Here is a 27,554-nt window from a genome sequence, read left to right on the forward strand (position 1 = left end):
GCATGAAAGAGAAAAGGAGCCAGAGTTGCAGGGAAAAGGGGAAAGGATTCCATATTGTGAATAAAAGGGAACCAGACCATGAAACCTGAGGAAAGCAGCTTATATTGAAAAAGTAGCAACTGCTCAGTGGAGAGACTGATTCCTGAGCTCCTGAAAGCCTTTTCGCTCTCCCAAGCCATAGGAAGGAGCACCATGCATACTGGTCTGGGCTGAGTAGGGAGGGAGGGCAGTGTCTGGTTGCTTCCCAGTTGGCTTCAGAGGCATAGACCCTCCCAAGTGCCATGGGCTGGGTGCAGACAGACTCTGGGGAAGCTGTCCTCCTGGGATTCGGGGCAGGGCTGTGTTTCTTCAGATGATCATTTTCACGTACTCTGTTAAACATCACCAAAGAGGAAGAAGAAATCACTTAAGCCTTTAAGAAAGAAATCACTTGCTTTGTCAGGCAGCATGGGGAGAAGCATTCCCTAGTGGGGCTAGTGTGGTGGATATTTGTTGCTTGAGAGGCTAGGGTCTCAAATTTCATTTTGGCACCCCCAATTTTAAAATCACGATGCCTACCCCCTTTGACTGTTGATTGCTACTTCAGGGTTTTAGCTGTCCAGGTGGAAGGAAAAAAATTTTGTGTGGGGGTTGGGAGAAATGGCGACCCCTGAGAATGAAGCTTTAATGGCGTGAAATCCCAGTGAATCCTGCAACTTTGGGCTATTTCAAATAGATTTTGAGAACAGTTTTAGGACCAAACCAGTTGTTTCCTAAAAAACATTTGTCAGTTGGTTTTGTGTCTCCTGACTCCTCCCCTCGGTATCTCAGCGTTTTAACCCCATCTGGGTTTGGAGACCAGTTTGTCTAAGGATCTTTCACACTTGTGACCAGGAGTGGAACTTCTGAGTCAAAGCTCATTTCTTTTTGTGAGGAGCTTTGCCTGAGCACTGAGAAGGCCTGTTTGGATCAGGACCACTGAAACATTATTCTCTGGAGAGGAAGTGCCACTCCGAACATTTAAGACCTCACTTTTAGGTCCAGCTCTTTATTCACCCACAAGTCACTTAACTTCCCAGACTTTTTAAAAAATCTATAAAATGGGGTCAGCCTGATACGCCTACCCCAAATGAAGACAAAATGAAATCCATGTGCAAGCCCGAGAGCCGTAAAATGCTATAAAGATTGAAGGTACCTGTTTTTGGTGTCTCCAGAAATGTTGTTTCTACCTACTAGACTTTTATACCACACAACTTCCAGCTAGAAGACTCTTGAGCCAGATCCGCATTCTTTATCACTGGCTGGACCTAGGCTCCAAATAGCTTAACCTCTCACTTGGTTGTTCCAGCTACTTTTTGAGGTGAAAGAAGAGGAAGAGAACGTTGACCCTCTTCGTGAAGTCTGCGTTCCTTAATCCAGGGTTGAGTTTTTGGGTTGACTTTAGCCTACTTGGGGTTAGAAGCAGGGCCGTAGGCTTATAGGCTGTGTCCAGTATCATTCACTGTGCCTGTTGGATCCAGAATCCAGGCCGGTTGCACTGCACAGCCATGGGCTCTTGTGTCCTTCTTTGGCGATCAAACCTACTTCCTGTAGGTCTTTGTTCTAGTTCTGCCTCCTCTAGCTCCTTCTCTCGCTGGTAAATTCACTCCGAGGGTTCCTTCTTTGAACTCCAGTGGCATTTATAGGCTGTTTCCCATAACTTGATTGCAGATTTTTTTGCTGTTTCACAGTGTTTTCTCACTGTCTTCCTATGTAGGTCGTGTCTGAACTCACGTAAATTCTTAAGGGCAGGGATCATGCTTGTTTTCCAGCACTGTGTTGAGTGCCTTTCAGTCAGCGTAGCACTTCCTTACTTTCTTTTGCTCAGCCGTTCCTTGAAATAGAGTCTTTGGTGTTGAATTGTGTGTTAGGAAGCCAGCTGGACCTGTGCCCGCATTGAGAAGATCTGTCTCTACTTTGCAGGAGGCCATCTTAATGCCTTGCCTCAGATGTTGCTTTTGGGGCCTGTGCTGCCACCCCAGTGTCACCTTGTGCCGAAGGTTTGAATATGAGCAAGAGCTCTCAGCAGAGGGAGCCGGCAGTTGAGCTCTCTTCCAACTGCCAGGACAGATGGTTATCCTGCCCAACAGGCTCCATTCTCTGGGTAGTCAAGAGAAGATGCCAGGAAGGCTGAAAGGGGGGAGGTTAGAGAGGCAGGAGGAGACCAGGAGATAGCGGCACCACTATCTTATCACAGAAGCCAAGGAAGGCAACAGTTTAAAACAAGTGGAGTTGCATGGCGCCAAATGGCTCAGGAGGGGTTTTCTGGGCTAACAACCAAGATGAGTTCATGGGATGTGGCAGTTGGCAGTGGTCTCCCCTGACAACCCCATCTAAAGCGCCTCCACCCCATCACTCCACCACACCTTCCTTTAACTCTCTGAGTAGCACTGTCATTAGCTAAAATCATCTTGTTTATTTCTAGCTTATGTATCTAAAGTATACTCCTTGAGAACAGCAACTTTGTCTTGTCCACCCTTGTCCAGCTCCCAGAATAGTGGCTGACACTCAGAAAGATAGGAATACGTACACAGACTTGTCCAAAGTCACCCGGCTACTAAAGTGGGACATCTTTGGAGGTGTTGGGGGGAACAGAGCAGTAAATGTGCATATGTTTTGAATACTGATTTTAAAGATTGTACGATTTAAAAATTCACAAGTTAATCATAGAAGATTACCTCTTAGAAGGTAAAAGAAGGAAAGCACGTGAGAATAAAATCTGCATATATAGCCATTTAGTTATTTAGAGATGAATGATGATGCAATATCATAGGTGAGAACATCTGGAATTTCTACGAAGTGTACAGAGTTGGAAATTTAGAACTTTAAGTGCTTTCACTATTTAATAAGAAAGAATAAAAAAATGAATCAAGCATTTGATTCAAATGAGAAAAAAAGAACAAAATATAGACCAGGAAAGCCAAGAGAAAAGAAACACATACCATAGCAGAAATTATTGAATTTTAAAATAGGAGAATTGGTAGATACATTCATAATGTCATTTTTTGAAAAAACAATGAAATAGTCAAAAAGGAAAAACACAAAATTAGAAATGAACAAGGGTATACAACAAATGTATAAGAAAGTACTATGTGTAACTAGGTTAATGAATTTGCAACTTAGTGAAATAGGTGATTTTCTGGTAAGAAAAAATTATAAGTGTGAATGAAACCAAAATTGTCTTAATTATCTTAAGCTAAGTGGAAGACCTGAAAGATCAATAATCAATGAAGAAATGGAGAAAAGTGTACAAGTGTTATCTCCATATGCTTCTATGAATGAGTTCTTTCAAACTTTCAAGGAACAGGTAATTCTCATGCCATTTTCTTTATCATATCACCATTCTGATTTATTTTAATTAATTAATTATTTAAATTGAGGTATAATTGACATACAACATTATATTAGTTTCAGGTGTACAACATACTTATTTGGCATTTGTATATATATTGCAAAATGATCCCCACAATAAGTCTAGTTAGCATCCATCACTATAGATTGTTAGAATTTTTTCTTGTGATGACAGTATTATTAATTATAGTTGCCACATTGTACATTATATCCCATGACTTATTTATTTTATAGCTGAAAGTCTGTATCTTTTGACTCCCGTCACCCATTTCACTCACCCCCCCTCCTCCTCCTCTGGCAGCCACCAATCTATTCTCTGTACCTATGAGCTTGTTTTGTTTTTTAAGATTCTACATATAAGTGAGATCATATGGTATTTGTCTCTTTCTGACTTATTTCACTTTGCGTAATGCCCTCAAGTTCGATCCATGTTGTTAAATGGCAAGATTTCATTCTTTTAAATAGCTGAATAATATTCCATTGTGTATGTGCATGTGTGTGTGTGTGTGTGTGTGTGTGTATTTCACAATGTGTAAATGATTATGTGTATATTACAATTTAAAAATTCTGTTTTGTGGCTGAATAATATTCCATTACAGATATATATGTATATGTAAAGGATATATGTATATATATATATATATATGTATGTATATATGTATATATGTATATATTGTTTAATCTGTTCATCCATCAGTGAACATTTAGATTGTTTCCATATGATGGCTATCGTAAATAATGCTGCAGTGAACATGGTGGGTGCGTATATCTTTTTGAGCTAGTGTTTTCATTTTCTTCAGATAAATAGTCAGAAATGGCTGCACTGATTTATATTCCCACCAACAGTGCACAAGGTTCCCTTTTCTCCACATCCCTGGAATAAACCCTACTTGATCATGGCCTGTGATTCTTTTAATGTATTGTTGAATTCACTTTGCTAATATTTTGTTTAGGATTTTTGTATCTATGTTCATCAGAAAATTGGCCTTTAATTTTCTTTTCTTAATGTGTCCTTGTCTGGTTTTGGTATCAGGTAATGTTGAACTTTGTAAAATGAGTTTGGAAATGTTCCCTCCTCTTCTGTTATTTTGGAAGAATTTGAAAAGAATAGGTATTAATTCTTTGAATGTTTGGTAGAACTTACCTGTGCAGATGTATGGTCCTGGAATTGTGTTTGTAGGGAGTTTTAAAATTACTGATTCACTCTCCTTACTAGTAATTAGTCTATTCAGATTTTCTCTTTGATTTGGTCTTGGAAGATTGTATGTTTCTTAGAATTTATCCATTTCTTTTACTTTGCCCTATTTGTTGATATGTAATTATAGTAGTCTCGTGATCATTTGTATTTCTGTTATATCAGTTGTAACATCTCCTCTTTCGTTTCTGATTTTATTTATTTGAACCTTTTCTCTTTCCTCTTGGTGAATATAGCTCAAGACTTATCAATTTTGTTTACCTTTTCAAAGAACCAGCTGTTGGTTTCATTGATTTTTTTTTCTATGTCTTTTTAGTCTCTATTTCTGCTCTGATCTTTATTTTCTTTTTCCTACTAACTTTGGACTTCATTTGTTCTTCTTTTTCTAGTTCCTTGAAGTGTAAAGTTAGGTTGTTTGAGATTTTTCTTGTTTCTTGAAGTAGGCATTTTTTGCTGCTAACTTTCCTCTTAGAACTGCTTTTGCTGCATCCCATAAGTTTTGGTATGTTGTATTTCTATTGTCATTTGTCTCAAGGTATATTTTGCTTTTGCTTTTGCTTTTGATTTCTTCACCAACCCATTGGTTGTTTGGTAGCATGTTGTTTATCTCCACATATTTGTGAATTTTCTAGTTGTCTTCTTGTAATTGATTTCTAGTTTCTTACCATTGTGATTGGACAAGATGCTTGGTATGATTTCAGCCTTTTTAAATTTGTGAAGATATGTTTTGTGGCCTAATATATGATCTATCCTGGAGAGTATTCCATATGCACTTGAGAAGAATGTGTATTCCATTGCTTTGGGATGGAATGTTCTGTATATATCTGTTAAGTTAATCTGGCCTAAGTTTTGTTTAAAGCTGATGTTTCCTTATCAGTTTTCTATCTGGATGATCTATTATATGAGTGTGTATTAAAATCCTCTACTATTATTGTATTGCTGTCTATTTCTTCTTGTAGGTCTTTTAAAATATTTGCTTTATATATCTAGATGCTCCCAGGTTGCATGCATAAATATTTACATATGTTAAATTCTCTTGTTGGATTGGCCCCTTTTATCATTATGTAGTGCCCTTTATCTCTTATTACAGTCTTTGTTTTAAAGTCATTTTGTCTGATGTAAGTATAGCTACCCCAACTTTCTTTTGGTTTCCATTTACATGGTACATCTCTTTTCACCCCTTCTCAATCTGTGTATGTCCTTGCATCTGAAGTGAGTCTTTTGTAGGCAGCATATAGAGGAATCTTGGGGTTTTTTAAATCCATTCAGTCACTCTGTCTTTTGATTGGAGAATTCTGCCCATTTATTTAAAGTAATGATTATTGTGGTTAAAAAGTCACATAACATAAAAATTGCCATCTTGACCATTTTTAAGTGTACAGTTGAGGACTGTTAAGTATATTCATATTCTTGTGAAACAGATCTCCAGAACTTTTATCTCTCCTTTCCTCCCTCTCCCTCACTCCCTGGCGACCACCCTTCTATTTTCCATCTTAATGAATTTGACTTCTTTGGATACTTCATATAAATGGAAGCATACAGTATTTGTTTTTTCATGACTGATTTGTTTTACTTACCATAGTGTCCTCGAGATTCATCCGTGTTGTAGCATGTGTCAGAGTTTCCTTTTGAGGCTGAATAATATTTCATCGTGTGTATATATCATTTTTTTATCCACCCATCCATTGATTGACACTTGGGTTGCCTCCACTTCTTGACTATTGTGAATAGTGCTGCTGTGGACTTTGGTGTATAAATATCTCTTGCTCTTTTAACTGTTGTAGAGCATGGGAAAATAAGAAAACCAACATAACTCATTTTTATGAACACAACCTAATCATGTACACACACATATATACACACTTCACACTGCACTCAGTAATATAGATGCATGAATCCTAAATAAAGCACTAATGAATGTATCCTTATAGTAAAGGAACAATAACTACCAGCATTTATTGTCCATCCCGTGATGCATTAGACCTTAGAACACATTAGGGTTCTAACCACTGGGTGGTTCAGCTGGTTAAGCATCTGACTTCAGCTCAGGTCATAATCTCATGGTTTGTGAGTTCGAGTTCCACATCAGGCTCTGTGCTGATGGCTCAGAGCCTGGAGTCTGCTTTGGATTCTGTGTCTCCCCCTCTCTCTCTGCTCCGCCTCCACTCATGTTCTGTCTCTCTCAAAAATAAATAAATATTAAGAAAAAACTTTAAAAAAAAAAAGAACTTAGAACACATTAGGGACACCTGGGTGGCTCAGTAGGTTAAGTGTCCAACTCTTGATTTTGGCTCAGGTCATGATCTCACAGTTGTGAGATTGAGCCCCATGTCATGCTCTGTGCTGGGTGTAGAGCCTGCTTAAGATATTCTCTCTCTCTCTCTCTCTCTCTCTCTCTCTCTCTCTCTCTCTCTCTCTCCCTGCCTCCCTTCCTTCCTTCCTCCCTCCCTCTCCCTTTCCCTCTGCCTCTCCTCTGCTTATGCGTGCTCTCTCACTTGTTCTCTCAAAGAAAAAAAAAAGAACTTAGAACCCAATACCTCACTCAGCTAGTAGGGCAGCCCAGATCTATCCAGCTCCAGAGCCCTGATGCATTTGGTGAGTTTGTTGAGAAGATAACGATGGCCCCATAAAAGAAATCCATTAATATCACATTTCACAGAAGTAGGTCAAAGGAAAAAAAACCAGACTTAAGAGTCTCTCATGGGTAATAAAGTATTTGAAAATGAAAATCAACACTTGTTCTTTATTTTTGAAACTCCCCTAATAAATTAGGAAAAAAAGAAGCTTTATTAACATAAATCTGAAAGAACACCCAGCATCATTCTTTTTTTTTTTTAATTTTAATTCCAGCGTAGTTAACATACAGTCTTACATTAGTTGCAGGTGTACAATATTGTGTATAACAGTGATACAACACGCTCAGGATACCTCATTCTTAATAAAGAAATAATGTTGTCAGGGATATGACAGACCCATTCTAACCCCTATTCTCTCACAGTATCCTGAAAAGATAATGAGCCGATGTAATGAAGCAGGATAAAAAATTTACTATTGGAAAGGAGACACAAGTTTTAGCTGCAAACTAAGTATCTACCTAGAAATCTAGAGAGAATCAATCCTGAAAAATGGTTAGACCTAATAGAGAGCAGCAGTCGTCCCCTGAAAACATCTAACATAGCTTTCCAAGCACAAGAAGCCACCAGTTGTGACTGAGAGAAAGAAATCTCATTCATCCTAGCAACCAAAACTATAAAATACCTTGGCACAAAATTAACAGGAAATGTGCAAGACATACAGGAAGAAGACTACTAAGCTTTGCAGAAGGACATGAAGAAAATAAATGGGAAGGCAGATAGGCCATATTCCATGAGGGGAAGACTTGGTGCTTCAAAGATGTTCATTCTTTTTTCATTGATCCGTAAATTTAAAATGCAAGTCTATAACAACCTCATTTTTTAAGACTTGGAAATACTATTCTAAAACTAATCTGGAATAAGTGAAATAGCCATCTTTAAAAATTGAAAGAAGAATGTTGGGGGAAATTTTATTACTAGATAACTTACTATAAACCTGTAAGTTAAAGTAATATCGTCCTGGTGGTAGACTCATTTAAAAATTAGCAAACTTTAATTTTGAAGGAGTTAAGATTTAAAGAGAGAAGTTGCCAAATACTACAGAACCTTAAATGAGTGGTATCAGACTTTCAAACCCATACTCTTAACTACAATGCAATACTGCCTTCCTAAAACATACATAGATACATGTATTCATAAAACGATGAGAAAGAAGCACACCGAAATATTAATATTAGTTATCTGCAGATGAGGGAATTATAGCGTGATTATTCTTTTTTTCCCTTTCTATCCTTTTCTTGAATTTTCCAAATATTCTGTGGAGAACAATATTGCTTTTATAATTGAACAAAAAGGACAATGCCTGCTATTTTCAGAAACCAAAGCTCCACTGCCCCTTCAATGTGGGAATTTGGCCAAGATCTTATTCTTGGACAGCATCAGTGAAAGGGCCTTGGGAATGCTCTTGGGCGCAGCAGCAGAGGCATGTCATATATGGAAACCTTCCATTAGGATGACCTCACTACTGGAACCCATTCAACATAAACCTTGCCTGCAAGAGCTAGCAGAGATCTTTGGACAAAACCTGGAGGGTGGAGAGCTGAGAAAGAACTGACCTAAAGAAGAGAGAACTGGGCTTTTGGCCTGTAGAAGTCCTCTGTATCCATCCGGGCTCAGCAGGTCTCTGTGATTAGTTCCTAGGGAAGGATTACTTTCCCCATCTCACTCTTCTCCAAAAAACAACTCCTGCAATGGCCAAAGGGTTATTTTGTCTTTTTCCTGGGCCTGAGTGAGAACGTAGGTTGTTACTTGTGTTGGAGAAACAGTAATGGGTTATTAGTGGGTGAAAGAAGTGGAAACATCACCTAGACTAAAGGAAGTAAGACTATTCTTAGATATTCCTCAGCCATTCCCTGTGGTTATTTCCCGATTCCTGGCAGTCTCCTCTCTTTACCTCACCTTGCCTTCAAAACAGCACTGGTGCCTTTGCCACCGTGAACAGCTCTTAACGGCTCTGCTTGCCATGCTTAAACATCTGTGTCTAGAACTTGTCTCACTCAGCCTAATGTTCTATACTTTTCCCATGGCTTTGGAGTTAAAAAAAATTTTTTTTAAGTAGGCTTCATGCACAGCACAGTGCCCGACACAGGGCTTGAACTCACAACCCTGAGATCCCAACCTGAGCTGAGGTTTAGAGTCAGCCACTTGACCAACTGAGCCACCCAGGCACCCCTTATATTATTCTTAATTGAACCATAGTAGACTCAGGATAAGTTTATACAAATATTTTAGTTCCCAGTCTTAGTGTTGTTGTGTAAGCACAAGGCCTCTGATTATGGCCTTTGGAACTTAAGTGTGGCCTGGGAAGAAACCATATAATGAGAATGGAATCCTGTGTTAGTCTGAACTATTTTCATTCCACTGGCAGAAAGCTCAATTCAAACTGGTGTTCAGGCACAGCTGGATCTAGTGCCCACTGTCATCAAGATTCATTTTTTTGTTTTGTTTTAAAGATTTTGTCTTTTTATTTTTTTAAATTTTTTAAGGTTTATTTACTTTTGAGAGAGAGACAGAGACAGAGTGCATGCAGGGAAGGGGCAGAGAGAAAGACGGAGACACAGAATCCGAAGCAGGCTCCAGGCTCTGAGCTGTCAGCACAGTGCCCGACGCAGGGCTCAAACTCATGAGCCATGAGATCATGACCTGAGCCAAAGTTAGACGCTTAACCCGCTGAGCTACCTAGGCACCCCAGATTCTATCTTTTTTTTAATGTTTATTTATTTGAGAGAGAGGCAGACAGAGCACAAGCAGGGGAGAGGCAGAGAGAGAGGGGGAGAGAGAGAATCCCAAGCAGGCTCTGCACTGTCAACACAGCCTGACGTGGGACTTGATCTCAGGAAGAGTGAGATCATGACCTGAGCCGAAATTAGAGTCAGTCGCTTAACTGACTGAGCCACCCAGGTGCCCCTGTTTTAAAGATTTTGTTTTATTTTAAAATCTGTACACCCAACATGGAACTTGAATTCACAACCCAGAGACCAAGAATCACATGCTCCACCAAATGAGCCAGGTTCCACCAAATGCCCCGAGACTCATTTTGAAGGAAGGATATACTCAGTGTTTGTTCGTTTAAGTAAGTTTTCCCAATGTGGTAGCTTTGATGGCTTATATACTCAGTGTTTGTTCATTTAAGTAAGTTTTTCTAATATGGTAGCTTTGATGGCTATAGGTTTATATACTATATAGGTTTATATACTATTGTTTTGGTGAGTCCAACAAGAAAAAGAAAACTTCTGTGTCCAAAAGTTCCCAAAAAAAGTCCTGGAATTGAGTTGTTGGGTCATGGGTTTGGTCATGACTTCATCCTAGGACTAATCACCAGGGCCAGGGGGTTAGAATATTCTGATTGGCCAGTCCTGGGTCATGTGCCTATACACCATGTGAACCACATGCACTGAGAGTAGGGGAGAATTCATCCTCCAAAGAAAAATCACGATGACATCAAGAGTAGAAGGAAGAGTGGATGCTGGGCGAGCAAAGACAACAGATGTCTGCAGCAGGTGCCTAGGAGGAAAAGCTAGGGCCTACCTTCACCACTGTGGGCAGTATGACCTAAGGTGAGCAAACTAAGACAGAACTGGAAACACCAAGTGCTACAAGCTTTAGATAATAGCACCAAAATTATGAGGTAGTGACCCCTTCACTCCCAAAAAGGCGTGTCACACATCCAGGCCATGAATCTTTCATTCATTTAATTTGCATTTAGTGAGCGCCTACTTTGTGCAGAGCACTGTTCAAAGTACACAGAAGTAAATGCTGTGCTCTCTGTCTTTAAGGAGTGAATAATGGGGTAAGACAAAGGAGCCATACTCCCATAAAATAGCACGAGAGCAATATCTTCCTAACTGATGAAGCATACACAGGATGGGCAGCAACTTCATGTATGGGTGTTGAGGGGACCCAAGCAAGGAAGAGATGAATGTTTTCACTTTATTTACCCTCTACTTTTATAATTTAACTCATACTCTTTATAATTTATTTGTACTCCACCTTTAACTGTTTCAATAAATATTTACTGTATGCCTACTAAGTGCCAAGTCCCCAGACTCTAGATACCAATAGAAAGGTTTTCCAGGATATGTAAAATATTAGAAAGAGAAAATAAATCGATTGAACATGGGGGCAAGTGAATATAGAATACAAGGATGCAACGACATGGACCCGGTAATAGAGCAAAAAATGTAATCTGTGATCACTTACATTCCCAGTATAGATGAGCCACATGATGTGTGATGTCACAAATAATATAAAAATTTGTTCAATGAACCCAAGCAACACAATAGAGTGTTCTGTTTTGCCATGTAAAAGATGGCACAAGATATAGTAAAATATGTGCATATTATATATATAACATAGTAAGGTACAATATGTAGTAAAGCACAATATATAGTAGAAAGTAATTCTGCTGGAACTCAGGTGGGTGCAGGCATTGGGGCAGTATAGAGTTCAGCCCAAACAACTAGCTGTCTGCTAACCTAGCTTAACCTAGATGGTGGACTGCATGAATTTTAAACAACTCCAAGTTCCTTTTCAGTGACATTTTAATATTTAATGACAGTGAACTTGGAATTGTAATCTTTGGCAAGTGCTTGGGGGTGCAGCTGCCAATCTTTATTGGTGGCCGAGTAAGATCTGAGGCTCTCAACTTTCAAACTGTTTTTGTTTTGTTTTAACACAGCTCACCAAAGTTTTAGTAAGACAGCCTGTGGGTCACTTACTACATCGATTCCCCTTTCGCAGCAGAAAAGGAACTGGCAGTAACCACAAAGGGTGTCTGTACAAGCCAATATGGGGAGTCAAAATTTGGCCTATGTGGTTGTCTCCTTATTTATGAACTTGGGAAAAACATGGGAATACCTACATGGGGAATACCTACCCAAAACCAATCTTCAAGGTTTTGATCTTGTAGCCTTTCTTTCTTGCCATAATTGGCTAGCAGGGTCTGTTGTATATACAAACCATTCTTTGTCTAGGAAAATAAAGCCCTGTCATCAGAGTAAAAAAGAATATCTTCCTTCCTTTTTTTTTTTTTAATAGCAAGGGGCTATGCAACCGGCCCATCCAAAGATAGTATCAATTTTTTTTTTTTTTTAATGAGTGGAAAAGTACTGGTGTCAGAATTCATCCTGGATCAGCCCTCAGGAAAACTGTCCTCCCCCCACCGCTCTGGCCCATGAAGTAGAATAGCAGTGCTGAATCAATTTGTCCATGGCCCAGACTGAGGAAAGGTCAATAAAAGTTGCAGATAATTTGATATTATTCTTGCCACTGTAGGGCAAAAATTATAGCAGTGACCTGTGGTGGAATTGCTTTTTAAAGCCTATCTGTTCCTTATATCCAATGCTCATCTGAGAATCCTGGATTTTCACCATTTGTTACAGAGCTTTATAGAATTAATAAACAAATCGACGTTTTAAAAAAATTTTTAACATTTATTCATTTTTGAGAGGCAGAGAGAAACAGAATGTGAGTGGGGGAGGGGCAGAGAGAGAGGGAGACAAAGAATCTGAAGCCGGCTCCAGGCTCTGAGCTGCCAGCACAGAGCCCGAGGTGGGGCTTAAATCCACGAACAGGGAGATCAGAACTGAACTGAACTGAAGTCAGACACTTAACTGACTGAGCCACCCAGGCACCCCACGAATCAACTTTTAATTTGAGTTAGAGGATGCCCAGGTTGTTCTCACTCAAGAAAGATAAACTGGATTCTGGGTTTAGCTCAACACAGCTAAGTCCAAAGAGTAAAAAAAATAAATAATAAACACAATCAATAAAACTGGGGATGGGAGCCCATTGTCCAAAGGAAGTATTAACAACTCCAGAAGCAAAAAGTTGCTCATGGGTGCTTTATTTAGATCGAGTTTTTAAATTGTCTGGGCAGTGAATTGGGCTCTAGTCAGAGATCGGCCTCATATTTATAAAAATTGGGACAGTTGACTTTGTTTCGTGAAAGCCAGAGGAAGTGAACTTCCCAGGTGTTTGGTCCCACACAAACTCAGTTTCCAGAATAACAGCTCAAAACCTTCCCGAGTCTGCTGTTGTTGCCAGAGTCCATTCTCACCACAAGGTGTTATTGAAGTAAAGTATTTTTAAGACAGTGAAAAAATGTATTCTAAACTTTAACTTTTATGAGGTCCTGAGTGGCCTTTTTCTATTTTGGGTTCTCACAGCTTCTTCATTTGATGTGTTAAAGGTTATTTCAGCTAGCCAAGAATTCTTAAACCAAATGTAGGATAAGCAGGACCTGCATTTGCTATAACATTTTGAAATTAAGACTGATTCTAAATTATCTGCACAGTGTTGTGATGAGAGAACCTCATCTTCGGACACTTCTAGTAGTTCTCAGCTAATCCCAGGTTGCAAGTATATTTTTCCCCTCAGCACTAGGGGAGGGTGTAATGCTGAGGTTACGAGCGGGCTCCAGAGCCAGACTGACCTGGGATGGATTCCTGGCTTCCTCACTTACTGGCTATGTCATTTCAATAAGTGTCTTATCCTCTCCAGCTTCAAAGTCCTCAACTTTATGAAATGTGAATAATACCAGGAGCAAATGAGAGAATGCATACACACAGAGGCTTAGGACAATTTGGGGCACATAGACACAACTCAATAAGGGGCAGTATCGATAATAACAATCATAGTAATAACGATGAGGCCTAAGCCAATAGTTTGCTGTGAATCACACTTTGGGGACAGGGGAAACATCTTTCTCTTGCCTAGAGAGATGGGCAGAGGATCCTAATACCCCAGGGAAACCATAGCCCCTGATCACAAAATGAAAGGGGACAGTTCCTGCTTTCATTTAAAAGCCACCCTTCTGGGTGGGCAGGTCCCAGTGTCAGGGAGATCTTGACTTTTAAAAGAACCATCTAGCAGGAAGGCTATCAATCCCTCTAGTCCCATCCATCCCCCCGTCCCTGCCCCACTATAACTCTCCTCCAGCTCTTCCTATCTGAGGATGAAGGTAGGGACTTGGGACACCACGCTCCAAGGGTTGATGGGAAGGACAGGATGACTGTAGGAGTCAAAGGAAGGCACTGCCTGATAATAAATAAAGGAAATAACGGGGATCATGGGGGACTTCCCAGGCCAGCCCAAGGTTGAGACACTTAGAAAGTCTAAAGGGGTATAGTCTGTTTCTAATTCCTCCAGGGTCAGGGTCATCCCAGAGGGAAAAGGAAGGACATGTGTCTTTTACTTAGATGTATGGTAGATTTCAACATTCTCTCCTTTGGCTGTTACTTCTCCATTTAGCACCGACTGTCAAATGCTGGCTTTCTCGTAACGATCACATGTGGAGTTTCCCGTGGGTCCCGTGCAAACCGCACCATTCCACCCAAGTTCACACTTCCTTGATATGGGAAGTCTGGCCTAGTTGAAATGCTCTTGTCCTCCCTTATCCCCACCTTCTCCAGTGATACACCCACATTCTTTCTCTTGGGTGGGGCATTGGCAAGAACACTCCAGTCCAACCACCTTCCCTGTGCCCATTGGTCCTATGAGGACACCCCAAAACTGAGGGTGTCCAGTCTGCTCCACACTTCCCCACTGTCTGCCCTATTATTGCCATCCCACTAGCATCTTCAGGTGGGTTCAAGGCAGATCAGTACAGCCACTGCCCCAGTAGACACCCAAATGGAAAATGCAAACTGTTATGGGCACCTGTACCCTCCAAACTGTCCTCTTGGAATCCCCCCTTACTTGCGGGGATACAGCCCTCCTTCTCCACAGAATAATCGAAGAAGCCATTATGTCACTGCTCTTCCCCAAGGCTGGGACTCAGCTGGGAAGACTCAGTCTACTTCTTTCTCTGCCTTTCACACATAGACACCTGGGGGTAAGGACACCAGAAAGTAAGTTGGCTGAGCTGCCTCTCAGTCAGCCCTGGGGGAGGTGTTGGGTTCCATTTCTGGCCATCTCCTAGAGCCTATTGTTTGCATTTGGGGCCATAGCAACAATTTCAGGGAAACAAAAATGTTCGCTCAGCAGTCTGTACCAGATAAGATTTAATCCTGTTATTCAAATACTGTATATCTTTCTTGATTTTTTTTATCTCCTTGTTCTATCAGTTACTGAGAAGTTGTGTTACTTCCAGCATGATTGCAAATGTATCCATTTCTCCTTTTTGTTTAGTTAATTTTTGCTCTCTCTCTGTCCGTGTGTGTGTGTGTGTGTGTGTGTGTGTGTGTGTACATACAAGTGCTACTAGGTGCATACAAATGTGGAATTGTTACATTCTCTGGTAGACTGCTGTCTCTTTCCTTCAGGACTACACCTTGCCTTAAAACATACTTTGTCTCATATTGGTATAACTTTCTTTTGACTAGTACTTCTTACTTTCAACTTTACTGAATCTTTGTATTTAAGATGCATCTCTTGTAAGTAGTGAATTACCAGTTTGATATCATCAAATATCCAAACTATCTTTAAGTAGGAATATTTACTCAATTTAAGTTTAGTGTAATTGCTGATGTATTTGGGTATAAGCTCATCACTTACAATTTGTTTTCTTTTTTCTCTCTTCTTCCAGGAAGATGTCTTCTCTGTTAAGGTCATTGCTGCCTGGATGAGACCCATCCCTTTTGTGGTAGATAATCTGCATAACTCAAAGACTACTGATTTAAATGTTAGTATCATCTTTTCTTTTTTTTTTTTTACAAGATGCATACTAAATGTTTTTAATATTCATTTTATTTTTGAGAGAGAGAGAGACAGAGTGCGAGTGGAGGAGGGGCAGGGAGAGAGGGAGACACAGACTCTGAAGCAGGTTCCAGGCTCTGAGCTGTCAGCACAGAGCCTGATGCAGTGCTTGAACTCACACACCACGAGATCAGGACCTGAGCTGAAGTCAGAGACTCGTTTAACTGACTTAACTCGCTTAACTGACCAAGCCACCCAGGCAGCCCACTGTTAGTTTCATCTTTAAAATACTTCCAGAGAAGGTCACCTGGGTGGCTCAGTCAGCTAAGTGTCCAACTCTTGATCTCATCTCAGGTCATGATCTCATGATTTGTGAGTTCAAGCTCTGCTGACCATGCAGAGCCTGCTTGGGCTTCTCTTTCTCTCCCTCTCTCAAAATAAATAAATAAACCTAAAGTAATAATAATAATAATAATAATAATAATAATAACAATAAACCTCCAGAAAAACACCTACATCAATGTTTGGCCACATATCTGGGTACTGTGGCCTAGCCAAGATGACACATAAGGTGACCATCAGGTCCCAGTGGAAAGAAAGCCCAGAGTGTTTGACAGGCCCCTCCCTACGGTGGCTCTGAACTCCCTAGCCCCATAAGTCTGCCAGAAACATTGATAAGTTTCTTTTATTTTTTTTTTTTTAATTTTTTTTTCAACGTTTATTTATTTTTGGGACAGAGAGAGACAGAGCATGAACGGGGGAGGGGCAGAGAGAGAGGGAGACACAGAATCGGAAACAGGCTCCAGGCTCTGAGCCATCAGCCCAGAGCCCGACGCGGGGCTCGAACTCACGGACCGCGAGATCGTGACCTGGCTGAAGTCGGACGCTTAACCGACTGCGCCACCCAGGCGCCCCAACATTGATAAGTTTCTTAGTCTCTTAGTTACTGCTTCTTGCTCAACTTCTTTTTTTTTTTTTAAGATTTTATTTTATTATTTTTTTTTTCAACGTTTATTTATTTTTGGGACAGAGAGAGACAGAGCATGAACGGGGGAGGGGCAGAGAGAGAGGGAGACACAGAATCGGAAACAGGCTCCAGGCTCTGAGCCGTCAGCCCAGAGCCTGACGCGGGGCTCGAACTCACGGACCGCGAGATCGTGACCTGGCTGAAGTCGGACGCTTAACCGACTGCGCCACCCAGGCGCCCCTAAGATTTTATTTTTAAGTAATCTCTTCACCCAACATGGGGCTTGAACTCACAACCCTGAGATCGAGAGTCGCATGTTCTTCCAACTGAGCCAGCTAGGCACATTGCTTTTTGATCAACTTCTTCTTCTTCTTCTTCTTCTTCTTCTTCTTCTTCTTCTTCTTCTTTTTTAATTTGAGAGAGAGAGAGAAAGAGAGATAGAGCACGCTTGCGAGCCAAGGAAATGGTCAGAGAGAAAGAGAGAGAATCTTAAGCAGGCTCCATGCTCAGCACAGAACCTGATGCAGGGCTTGATCCCACGATCCTGGGATCATGACCTGAGCCAAAATCAAGAGTCGAACACTCAACCAACTGAGCCACTTCTTGGTCTCTTCCCTGTGCTGCTCTAACATGGAAGGATGTCTCCAGAGGAAGATGGCACAGAATATCAGATTTGCCCAAATGAGATTCCTCTCTCTAGAAGACTGGCCTTTTGTGTCCTACCTGCTTTGGTAGTTCTGGGTGACTACAAACAGGTATGTTTTCATAGTTTATTTTAGTGGGAGGATCATTGAGATGCTGAAAAGGGCATTTTATGAAATCCAACTCCCAATGAATAGCTCTTAAACCTAGAATGGAGCAATATGTCCTTAAGATGAAAAATAATGCAAATTATATTGAATAATACTAGAGTAGGGTCCTCAGTGTTGTATTGGGAAAGAAGATGCTTCAATATTACCTGTGTAGCTAACAAAGCACAGTCACCTGGATCCCCCCTCAGACGTAATGAACCAAAACCTGTGAAGGTTGGAGGGGATGGGTTAAGAACACTGAAGTAGACACATTTTCATTAAAGACAAGAATGCCATTTGTAAAGGCAAAACATTAAACATTGTTCTGAAAGTTCTAAATAGTGTAATAAAAATAAGAAAATAAATCAAAGGTAGAGATATTGGTTGAAATATTTTCAGACGATAGATTATCTACCTAGGAAAGAAAAACTTCAAACTAATGAGTTTAAGATGACTAGATAATGTGTGTATAATATATATGTGTACATAATAAAATGTTTATATTTCCTATACGTCAGTAATGAGTTGGAAAATATAACAAAAATGTATGGGGCACCAGGATGGCTCAGTCAGTTAAGCGTCTGACTTTGGCTCAGGTCATGATCTCAAGGTGTGTGAGTTCGAGGCCCGATAGGGCTTTGTGCTGACAGCTCAGAGCCTGGAGCCTGCTTGGGATTCTGTGTCTCCCTCTCTCTCTGCCTCTCTCTCTCTCTCTCTCTCTCTCTCTCTCAAAAATAAATAAGCATTAAAAAGGAAATATGACAAAAATGTTAATGTAGTAGCAAATAGGGGTGCCTGGGTGACTGAGTCAGTCAAGCATTCGACTTCACCTTAGGTTGTGGTCTCTCAGTTTGTGGGTTCAAGCCCCTCGTAGGGCTCGCTGCTGTCAGCGTGGGGCCCGCTTGAGATCCTGTGTCCCCCGTCTTTGCCCCTCCCCTGCTTGTTCTCTCTTCCTCTCAAAAATAAAATAAACATTAAAAAAATACATATACAGATAGTAGCAAATAAAAATACAAAAACCTAGTTAAAAAAAACAGAACTGTGCAGGACCTATATGATGAAATCTTGGTGATGTTATTGAGGAAGATAAAGAAAGTTTTGAATAGGTGGAAAGACATAAGTGGAAAGTCCAACAGTATAAAGATATAAACAGTATATAAATTAGTATAAAATTCAGTGTAATTCCAGTTAGGATCTCAAATTTTTTAGGGGGGATTTGGTGAAAGAATTTCACAAAATGGTTTTAAAGTTTTTCTGGAAGAACAAATAAACAGTAATAACCAAGAAATATTTGAAAGAGAGTAACAATGCAATATTTATTTCTGCATATATTAAAACCTAGAGCTGAATGAAATAAGTCATACAGAGAAAGACAGATACCATATGTTTTCAGTCTTATGTGGATCCTGAGAAACTTAACAGAAGACCATGGGGAGGGGAAGGAAAAAAAAAGTTAAAGAGGGAGAGAGCCAAACCATAAGAGACTCTTAAAAACTGAGAATAAACTGAGGGTTGATGGGGGGTGGGAGGGAGGGGAGGGTGGGTGATGGGCATTGAGGAGGGCACCTGTTGGGAGGAGCACTGGGTGTTGTATGGAAACCAATTTGACAATAAATTTCATATTAAAAAAAAACAAAAAACCCCCCACTGGTTTAAATTAAAAAAACAAAAACAAAAAAAACCCCTAGAGCTGTATTTGAAATGGTGAGATACAGGGATGCCTGGGTGGCTCAGTTGGTTGTGCATCTGGCTCTTGATTTTAACTCAGGTCATAATCCTGTAGTCATGGATTGAGCCCCGCATCAGGAGTGTGGGCCCTGCTCAAGATTCTGTCCCTCTGCCTCTCTCCCACACTTGCACGCTCTCTCTCTTTCTCGAAAAAGAACAAACAAACAAACAAATAAAGTGGTGAGGTGCTAACGCAGAAATAAGTAGGCAGATAAAGGAAGAAAGCAGAGTGCAGAAAGAGAACATTTCAAATCACGGAGATGGTGTTGACTGGTTTGTAAGTGATACTGACTAGTTAACAAATAGTGTTGGGTAGTAGCTGTTGGGGGAACAGAGAAGACAGGAAAGTCTGAACCTATCTCATAGTTTATATTAGAATAGATTTCAGTGGGATTCAGTAGAAGTTTCAGTATAAGATACGAAATAACAAAAGCGTCAGAATAAAATGTAGCTGAATATTTACATAATTATGAGTTGAGGAATGATTTCTTTAAACATGGCCCAAAGGTACATACCATGAAGGGTAAGGCAGATATTTTTATGTCGGAAGTTAAAACTTTATTGGAGTAGTGTTTATCTTGGGAGGATTATTGACTGTGAGAAGTTACATGAAAATCTGATTTGGGTATGGTTACGTGGGTGTAAAGACTCACTGCACACTTAAAATTCACTTGTCTGTATGTGTGTTATTCTTCAATTAAAAAAAATTTAAGTAAAACTTCTGGTTGGAAAATACCAAGAAAATAATTTTTGAAAAAATGATAAACTAAGAATAAATATTTGCAACATTCACAATATACAAAAGGTTAATTAATATCTCTAATATGTAGTTATTGTAAATCAATAAGAAAAGATTAAACACCCTAATAACAATTAAAAATGCACAAAACCTAATACATATTGACAATAAACAAGAAAAGATGTGTAGCTCATTGATAACCAAATAAATGTAAATTTAAACCCAAGATAGCATTATTTTTTACCTATTAGATTGCAAAGATTAAAAGGTTTGATGCTCTTTAGCTAGGTTGTAAGGAAATGAGCACTCTTGGGGCACCTGGGTGGCTCAGTTGGTTAAGCATCTGACTTTGGCTCAGGTCATGATCTTACAGTCTGTGAGTTCAAGCCCTGCGTCGGGCTCTGTGCTGACAGCTCAGAGCCTGGAGCCTGCTTTGGATTCTGTGTCCCCCTCTCCCTCTGCCCTTCCTCTGCTCACACTCTGTCTCTCTCTCAAAAGTGAATAAACATTAAAAAAATTAAAAAAAAAAAGGAAATGAGCACTCTTGTACTTGAGTGGGAGAATAAATTGCAATTACTTTCTGGAGGTCTGGCTTAGCAAAATGATTTATTTTTCATTTTTTATTTTATTTATTTGTTTAATTTACATTCAAGTTAGTATATAGTGCAACAATGATTTCAGGAGTAGATTCCTTAGTGCCCCTCACCCATTTAGCCCATCTCCCTTCCCACAACCTTCCAGCAACCCTCTGTTTGTTCTAAATATTTATGAGTCTCTTGTGTTTTGTCCCCCTCCCTGTTTTTATATTATTTTTGTTTCCCTTCCCTTCTGTTCATCTGTTTTGTATCTTAAAGTCCTCATATGAGTGAAGTCATATGATATTTGTCTTTCTCCGACTAATTTCGCTTAGCATAATACTCTCTAGTTCCATCCACGTGGTTGCAAATGGCAAGATTTCATTCTTTTTGATTGCCGAATAATACTCCATTGTATATATGTACCACATCTTCTTTATCCATTCATCCATCGATGGACATTTGGGCTCTTTCCATACTTTGGCTATTGTTGATAGTGCTGCTATAAACATTGAGGTGCGTGTGTCCCTTTGAAACAACATACCTGTATCCCTTGGATAAATACCTAGTAGTGCAATTGCTGGGTCGTAGGGTAGTTCTATTTTTAGTTTTTTGAGGAACCCGCATACTGTTTTCCAGAGTGGCTGCACCAGCTTGCGTTGCCACCAACAATGCAAAAGAGATGCTCTCTCTCTGGATCCTTGCCAACATCTGTTGTTGCCCGAGTTGTTAATGTTAGCCATTCTGACAGGTGTGAGGTGATATCTCATTGTGGTTTTGATTTGTATTTCCATGATGATGAGTGATGTTGAGCAGCAAAATGATTTATAATTAAAATGTGCATTCTACTTGACCAAGAAATTTCTCCTTTTGGAATGATCCAAGGAGATAACCCCACAGGTACACAAGCATAAGTAAAAACATACTTATTGCAGTATTGTTTATAATAATGACAGATTGGAAACTAGTTAGATAGCCAGTCAGAAAAGGACTGGTTCAAGAAATACATTGAAATATATACAGCCAGTAAAATAGATGTTGCTGAAAATATATATACCTATGGACACAGATAAAAGAAATTCCAAGACATCGTGTTAGGTAATAAAAGTGGGATTTGCTTATTTCTTCATGTAACAGATATTTATTGAGTGCCCACATATGTCAGGCCTTCTTCTAGTCACAAGGGATACAGCAGTGAGAGAAAAAAAGTAAAAGCAATTACTGCCTTCCTGGATCTAATATTCTAGTGGCAAATGAAAAATAATAAAAACTGAAATAAATTATGTAGTTATAAAGCAGCATGTACAGTACAATAGCATTTTTCTAAATGTGTATTTGTATTGAAAATGTCTGCAAAGAGTTTAATTCATAGTGGCTTTCTGCATGGTGGGGATTTTCATTTTCCACTTCATACTTTTTTTTCCCCTGAAATGTTTTGAGTGAGTATTCCTTTTTAATCAGAAGAAAAGAAATGAATTTCTAGTTTGACAAAAAGAAAATGGCAAAAGAGTGTCTGAATAAATTATATTTGCTATTTCCTTCCCCACAAGAAATGAAAAGATCAACAACTCCCAAGTGGAAGAAACTTTTTGACATTAGAAAGAAGTGCTCAGTTACATATCAAAGCCACAGTGATATGGACCAACATTGCTGCTGGGAATGCAAAATGGGTACAGCCATTGTGGAAGGTTGTTTGGAAGTTTCTTACAAAACTAAACACACCCTCACTGTATCATCCTGCAGTCACACCACTTGGTATACAAATGGGTTGAAAATTCATGTCTATACAAATACCTGCTCAAGGATGTTTGGAACAACTTTAAACAGCATCTAAGATGTCCTCCAGTGGGTGATTGGATAAATAAACTTGTGTGTCCATCCAGACAGTGGGGCTGTTATTCCTTACTAAAGATAAATGGGCTATCAAACCATAAAAAGACATGAAGCAACCTTGAATGCATATGATTAAGTGAAAAAAGCCAATCTAAAAAAGATTCACAAAAATAAAATAAAAAATCAAAAGGCTACATAGTGTGTGATGCCAACTATATGACATTCTGGAAAATCAAAACTATGGAGACAATGAAACAATCAGTGACTGCCAGGAGTTGGAGTGGGTGAATAGGGATGAATAGCTGGAACACAGAGGATTTTTAGGACAGCAAAACTATTCTGTATGACACTGTAATGATGGATACATGTCATCAGACATTTGTCAAAACCTATGAAAGGCACAGCATCAAAAGTGAACTCTAATATAAACTATGGTCTTTGGGCAATAATAACATGTCAGTGTATGGTCATCGATTGTAACAAATGTACCAATCTGGTTGGGGATGTTGACAGTGGGGGAGGCTATGTGTGTGGAGGGGTAGGGCATATATGGTAAATCAATGTATTGTCTGCTCAATTTTTCTGTAAACCTAAAACTACTCCCCAAAATAAATAAATATTTGTTATTATTATTATTATTATTATTTGGAAGACACAAGAGATATCACCTCACACCCATTAGGATGGCTGCTATCAAAAAATGTGGAGAAATCGGAACACTTGTACACTGTTGGTGGGAATGTAAAGTGGTGTAGCTGCTGTGGTACACACTGTGGTTGTTCCTAAAACAAACAAAATAGAATTACCATGTGATCCAACAATGCCACTTCTGGATATATGCCCCAAAGAATTGAAAGCAGTGTCTTGAGGAGGTATTTGTACATTCATGTTCATAGCAGCATTACTCACAGTAGACAAGAGGTAGAGATAAACCAAGTGTCCTTCAATGGATGAATGAATGAATAAATGTGATATGTACATGCAATGGAATATTACTCGGCCTTAAAAAGGAAGGAAATTCTGACCCATGCTACAACATGGATGAACCTTGAGGACATTATGCTAAGTAAAATGAGCCAGTCACAAAACGACAAATACTGTATGATACCACTTACATCAGATACCCAGGGTCGTCAAAGTCACATGAACAGAAAATAGAAGGGTGGTTGCCAGAGACTAGAGAAAGTTGTTGTTTCATGGGTACAGAGCTTTATTTTTGTAAGATGAAAACGTCGTGGACATCATTTGCACAGTAAAGTGAATATACTTAACATTACTAAACTATACACTTAAAAATGGTTAAGATGGTACACTTTATGTTATGTATAGTTTACCACAACTAAAAATAAAATAATGAATTAAAAAAAAAAGAAGCACCCAGCTTTCCTGAGAATGTTATGAAATACAGACAACAAAAAGAAAAGATCTCTGATTAAAGAAACACCAATAAGGTGGATGCTGCCAGACAAAATCAAAAGGCAAATGTTAAACTGGAAGGAAGATACATGTTTGCAACCGATGGGATAGGCTAAAGGCTAATCGTAATCACTGATGAAATGTACCAAGAACTCTTATAACTCAAGAAGATTAAAGTGAACCATCCAATGGAAAAATAGACAGACATGAACCAGCCATTCTCAGAAAGACCAAAAAAGAAAAAAGTTAATAAATGCCACATGAGTTCATTGTCATTAGTTATTAAAAAATTTTACATTTTAATTTTAGAACAAAAAGGTGCCAGGGCACCTGGCTGGCTCAGTCGGTAGAGCATGCCACTCTTGATCTCAGGGTTGGGAGTTCAAAACCCCACATTGGGCATAGAACCTACTTAAAAAAATAAAAAATAAAACAAGAAGGTGCTAAGTTTCTCCTTTTGGATTGGGAAAAATTTGAAAGATGGTTCTTTAGGGCACAAGGAGGTCCAGAGAGGCTCAGCTGGACAATTACCCACTAACGCAAACAAGATGCAAACATCTATTTCCAATTTTTCTTTAAAAAAGAAAAAAACATTGTATTACTTTTATAAGCAGGCGGGAAAACAATTCTAAGCTGAAGAGTCATAGGAAGATTAGCATGTTTCCAAATGTAATAAACAAATATAATGGACCAAAAAAATAATTGAAAAACATCATTGATACTCAGTGTCTGGTGTGTGAAGAAGAAAGTGGTCTCAGACACTCTTGGCAGGAGTGTAAACTTGTCCAACCTTTTCAGAAAACAGTTTTGCAGTTTCCACCAATATTTCAAATGTTCTTGTCTAATCAAATAATTCTGCTTTAAGAAAATCATCACATAGATACACACACACATGAAAGCACATAAAGTTTTATTAATTTCGGCGATGTTTATGTAAGTAAGAAATTGGAAATGACCCAAGAGCCCATCAATAGGATATGTTTAAATAATTTATAATATATCCCTACTGCAGAAAACTATGCTAACATTTAAAAAATTACCTGAACTGATTTGGAAAGACATCCAAGAATATTAAGAGAACATGGCAAGTTTCAGAACAATTGTAAAGGGGCACCTGGGTGGCTCAGTCGGTTGAACCTCTGACCTTGGCTGGGGTCATGGTCTCCCAGTTTGTGAGTTCAAGCCCCCCATCAGGATCACTGCTTCAGAGTAGAGCCCGCTTCTGATCTTCTGTCCTCCTCTCTCTCTGCCCCCACCCTCAAAAAAATAAAAAATAAAAACAAAAATTAAAAAATTTTCTTAAAGAATAGTTGTAAAAACATGTTATAATTCTATTTTTATGAAGTAATATAAAAATATAGAAAAACCTAAAAAAATTAGCAGGAATACACATCATACTGTTAACTGTGGTCATCTCTGATTCAGGTCTGAGATTGCAGGAGATGTTTACTTTCTAAAATACACATTTTTGTACTCTTGAGGTTTTTTGCATTGATTTTTGAAACGAGGGGTAAAAAACAAATCTTCAGGGTGGGTTTCCTCATACTACAAAAAATTGAGTACCTCCAGTACCTGGTCTAGCCTCCTGCCTCCCATACCCCTCCTTCTCTCAATCAAAGTCAAGGCAGACTGCACCTCCCTAAGAATTTTCTAAGAGCTTCAATTTATTCAGATAGCATTCCTTTGTGATCTCTGGGCTCTTTGGACCCTGAATCACAACAAACCCCTTTGGATCATAGACTCTTTATTGTTTATCAGCTGACTGTGCCAACAAGGTGTGAATGTCTGGCCTCAGTGCTAAATGCTTAGAAGGAAACAGAGCCAACCCTGACACTGCAAAGGGAAACGATGCCCCCTTTAGATTCCTGATAAGGGTGAGAGAGACTACTGCCCTGTCCCCACCCAAGGAGGGAAACTCGGAAGAGGAGCTCACGACCTGGGCATTAGCTCTCAGCTGCCTCGGCCAGTGAGGACTGACAGCACTCTGTCCCTGCTGGACAGCTCCCACTTTATCCGCTGCCTTGCATGCCCCATCCTCTAGTGAGGGCTTTTCCAGGAACCTGAAAGGCTCGGGAAAACTTCCCATGGGGCCTGGAGTTTAGACTTCACACTAAGCACTCAGTTTAATTGTCAAAAGGTAAGTATACCTCATGATGGCTACAGTGTCCCTTCTCCACAGGGGACAATCACAAGCCCTCAAGTCAAGCCTTCCTTAACCTATCCTCTGGGTTTTTTTTTTTCCCCCTCCGTATCTACACTTCTGTTAATCCTCAGTTAATGAGGAAGACAGACCTGCATCAGGCCATTGCACCAGGTCACCCAAAACCATGTAGAACTCCCATACGATGTCCCCAGAGTGGGTGCAGTTGTGCCCGTCTGTATAGCTAAAAGCTGAAGGAAAATGCCATTCATACCTGGAAGAGAAATCCTGTGTGCCCTGCTCACCTGCTGCCCACCCCCCACAAGCTCCTTAGTCTTGGGCTGAGTCACCAGGTGGGGGTGGGGGAATGTTCCCGGGGACGCCTTAAGCAGGTATTTGATGCACGCTTCTTCTGATGAAGGGTAGGTATCCTGGGCACCCCAGAGTTTCTGATTCCATCCATTTGGGTGAAGCATGAGAATGTGCATTTGTAACGGATTACCCAGTCATGCTGGCACTGCCCTCCAGTCAGGCTGGGGCACTTGGGAATCACTGGGTTTGAAGATGGGGCAGAATCAGGAAGCTGTGTCAGGACCAGAGCCTGAAGCAGAGGGGGGCCAGCAAGGGTGGGAGGGAGCCAGCAGAGCTGAGGGACATCTCCGAGGGGAGGGCCACCAGGAAGGGAGCCCAGTTGGCTGCAGAGCATGAGGTGGGGTGTCTAGACTGACTTGGGGTTTCTTGCCTGAAGGACCAAAGGGGAAGATTGTGAGGTAGGGAACCCAGGAGGCAGAGTAGTGTGAAGGGAGGGGATGGGGGTTCAGGTTTGGAGGGTCATCTGGGTGGAGATGTCCAATAGGCACTTGGTCATTTCAGTCTGGATTAGACATCAGGTGTGAGGACTGTGGGAATATGGGAGCAGAGGGTACTTGGGACAGAGCTGATGGCTGGTAATGTAGGCAATGAAACAGCTATCCAGGGAGAGTACATGAGTTATGAAAAGAAGAGCAAGAACCGCAGGACTGTGGAAACTTCTACAAGCCTGTGAGTCTTATCAGGTGTGTTAAGACAGCTCCCTTGGTCTGTAATTCCCCAAATTTAGGGACCAACAGAGGAAATCCAGCAAGGTAAGGGAAACGATAGGGGACAGTGAAGTTCCAGAGGTGGCTGAAGGTATCCGGGGACACCTAGGTTGACTCAGCCCAGGATTCAGTAGCTCGTGTGATGGGCAGGGGATAAGGAGGGCACACGGGATATCTTTCTGGATGGCATTTCCCTTCAGCTTTTAACTGTCCTGGGCTTTCACCAGACAAGGCACGACTGCATCCACTTTGGGGCACGGCATGGGTGTCCCAGGCCGACCCAGGGTGGGGTGGGGGGGCTGCAGGCAGCAGGGCCTAAGGAGGGAGGTGTGGAGGGAGGAGGCCCACTGCCATTCTTGGTATGGTTCTCTCTCCAGGAGCAGAGTTGTATCTGGCCTCACTCTGGGCAGCTTATAAGGCCTGGTGTGAGTTTTGTTGATGCAAGTGCAGCA

The 27,554-nt window shown here is 40.3% G+C and overlaps 1 protein-coding gene across 3 annotated transcripts in view; it reads left to right on the forward strand.

Annotated features, from left to right (window-relative positions):
- STAMBP (STAM binding protein) overlaps nt 1-23,077 on the forward strand; it is a 50,028-nt gene extending 26,951 nt beyond the window's left edge. The window contains exons 11-13 of one of the 3 annotated variants that reach the window (XR_006960156.1): nt 3,215-3,325; nt 15,725-15,820; nt 22,185-23,077. The gene's annotated coding sequence lies outside the window, so the exon portion shown is untranslated. Of the gene's footprint in view, nt 1-3,214; nt 3,326-15,724; nt 15,821-17,438; nt 18,195-22,184 lie in introns of those variants that run through there. The other 2 variants (XR_006960154.1, XR_006960155.1) reach the window with 2 other exon arrangements.
- Nucleotides 23,078-27,554: the final 4,477 nt, after the last annotated feature.

The sequence above is a fragment of the Lynx rufus genome, unplaced genomic scaffold (assembly GCF_022079265.1).
Source record: "Lynx rufus isolate CCGP_SWC_20201006 ecotype Redwood Valley unplaced genomic scaffold, mLynRuf1.p SCAF_8, whole genome shotgun sequence".
Classification (NCBI taxonomy): domain Eukaryota; kingdom Metazoa; phylum Chordata; class Mammalia; order Carnivora; family Felidae; genus Lynx; species Lynx rufus.